Source organism: Zingiber officinale, chromosome 6B, assembly GCF_018446385.1.
Source record: "Zingiber officinale cultivar Zhangliang chromosome 6B, Zo_v1.1, whole genome shotgun sequence".
In the NCBI taxonomy this organism is placed as follows: domain Eukaryota; kingdom Viridiplantae; phylum Streptophyta; class Magnoliopsida; order Zingiberales; family Zingiberaceae; genus Zingiber; species Zingiber officinale.
In genome coordinates this window covers 1625815-1628478 of record NC_055996.1, presented here as the reverse complement: position 1 = coordinate 1628478, position 2664 = coordinate 1625815, and positions in this window count along the sequence as shown.

Genomic DNA, 2664 nt, shown 5'->3' with positions numbered 1-2664 from the left:
TTGTCTAAATATAAAAATCTAAGGGTACACTAATTGTTCCAACAGCTTGAGCATTACTTGTTCCCCTAAATGGAATCCTTGTAAATTAGGTAGGAATAGTAAAAGGATATCCATAGTTGTGCAAAAAATCCACGTACTGAGCATCATTTGCCACACCCAAATGCCACGCCCTTATACACTTAGAAACTCTCATTAAGTGAATCCTGATTGTGATTACTAATTGTAGGCATATTTTTGTTGTGATTGTATAAATAAGATATGGCAGGAGCTCTTTGACCATGTTGTTTTTAGTTACGAAAGTAAAACTCATTCATATTTCAACGAGTTAAAATGTAACCTTACAAGTTCTTTTGTTAGGTTTGCAACTGCAAATGCACGCTCTGATGGTCATCTTTTGCTTTGTGGAGGAAGGGAAGCTAGTAGTGTGGTGAGTGAAACATTTTAGATTTCAATTGACTTACTATATTACATGCAAAATTATGTTTTATTCTTTCATTGGTTTTCTTGTGTAGCACTATAGGGGAATCTATATTACAATTTGTTTGATGAAATGTATTGACACTAAAATAATAATTAGTTGATGTTTCTCTAAAGTACAGAAATTTTGGTGTGACCATTTTTCTACCCTTCTGACATGCTTCGCTCACAACCAACACTGTGATGTTGGTCCTTAAAGACTAACACTAATATGATGCTAATTTTTGAAAATCAATACCAACATCTGTTCTAGTTGACATGTGACTATAATTTTATCTAAGTGTCTTACGACAAATATTGGGCACCATATATACCTTCTATACATTAACACTTCTCATCTCATTATAAGTTTTCGAAAATCTAAGTTCCCTAGGTTCATTAATGGATTTCAATCAAAACTTATTGATGGACATAGAGATCTCCAATCGATCTTATTCAACTCATGAAGGTTTTTGCAGTACCCAAGAGTCCAAATGTGCCCTCTATTATCATCGTAAATGATTCTCAACATTGCTCAAAAGGTTTAGAAAGTTTCAGACGTTGTGCCAATTGACACGGGTTTGTAACTTCGTGTAGGAGACTTAAGGCTAGGATTTCTCACCATATATGTCTTCAGTATACTCCACACTTTCATTTCATTGCAAATTTTCGGAAATCCAAGTCCCCTAGTTCATTAATAAGTTTCGATCAAAACTTATTAATGAACTTAGAGAGCTCTGATCGGGCTCATTCCAACTTATGGAGTTTATGCAGTGTCTAGGAGTTTAAATATGCCATCAATTATCATCATAAAGGATTTCCAACATTGGTCAAAAGGTTTAGAAAGTTTTAAACTTTTGTGTCAATTGACACGGGCCTATAACTTCGTGTAGGATACTCAAGACTAGGATTTCTCACCTATATTCCTTCTACATACTCTACACTTCTATCTCATTATAAAATTTTAGAAATTTAAGTCCTCTAGGTCCATCAATAAGTTTTGATCAAAACCTACTGATGGACCTAGAAAACACTAATCCGACTCATTATAACTCCTATGAATTTGTTAGGGGAACCTGAATCCAAATAAGTCCTCGTATACTTTTTTAAATCCCTCACAATAGTGCTCAAAAAGATTTAAAGCCTTCAGAATACTGTAGTATTGGTTTCTAAAGGCAAGCACCACTGTGATGTTGATTTCTAAAGAATAGCACCATTGTTTCGCTAGTCTTCGGAAACCAGTACCATAATGTATGATCAGAACCTACATTGTGATGTTGATCTTTCAAAATTAACACCATAACAAGTGAAACTAGTACTAAAGTAATTTTTATTTTATTTTTAATTATTTTTTATAAATAAAATTAGTTCATGTTATTCATTTTAATTTTAATTTATATGCTTTTATAATTATATATTAAAAAATAATTTTAATATTTTATTAACCTCAAAATAAATAAATGTAGAGGATAATATAATTTAAAGGAAAATAGAGAAAGAAAATATATTATACATAAAGGAGATAAGAAATAGAAGAGAATAAGTGTTACTATGTAAATAAAGAAAAAAAAAATAGAAGAAAAAGATTATTACAGGTAAAAGACGTATGCTACTTTATTATTTATCAAATGATGTATTTTTTATAGTACTTTTTTCATTCTATCCTTTTGATAATTTTTTTATAAATTTTATATGTTATCTTTCTCTTTCTTCTCTTTCCTCCCATGCAACGTTTCTTCTGTTTTCTCTCCTTTTTTTTTTTTTTTTCTCTTTTGTATGTTGATTCTTCTAAAAATATTTTAACACATCTGAGAAGCCGAAATAAATAATGGATAGCATACTTCAGCTCCTTATAATTCTAGAAATCCACATGAACTGAAATGGGTGCAATCAGAGCTCTTTAGGTTCATCAGTAGGTTTTGATTGAAATCCACTAATGTACCTAGAGAGCTCCGATTGTATCCATTTCAGTTCCTGTGGATTTTCTGGAGTTGCAATGAGTTCAAATATGCTATCCATTGTTTATTTCAGCTTTTTAGAAGTATTAAAATGTAATAAGGAAGAATCGTCAAAATTCTCCACGTTAGGCCTGATATGGAATCATATCGGACCCAATGTGACCCTGATATAGAATAATATCAGGCCCAACGTGGAGAATTTTGGCGATTCTTCTTTATTACATTTTAACACCTTTGAGAAGCTGAAATA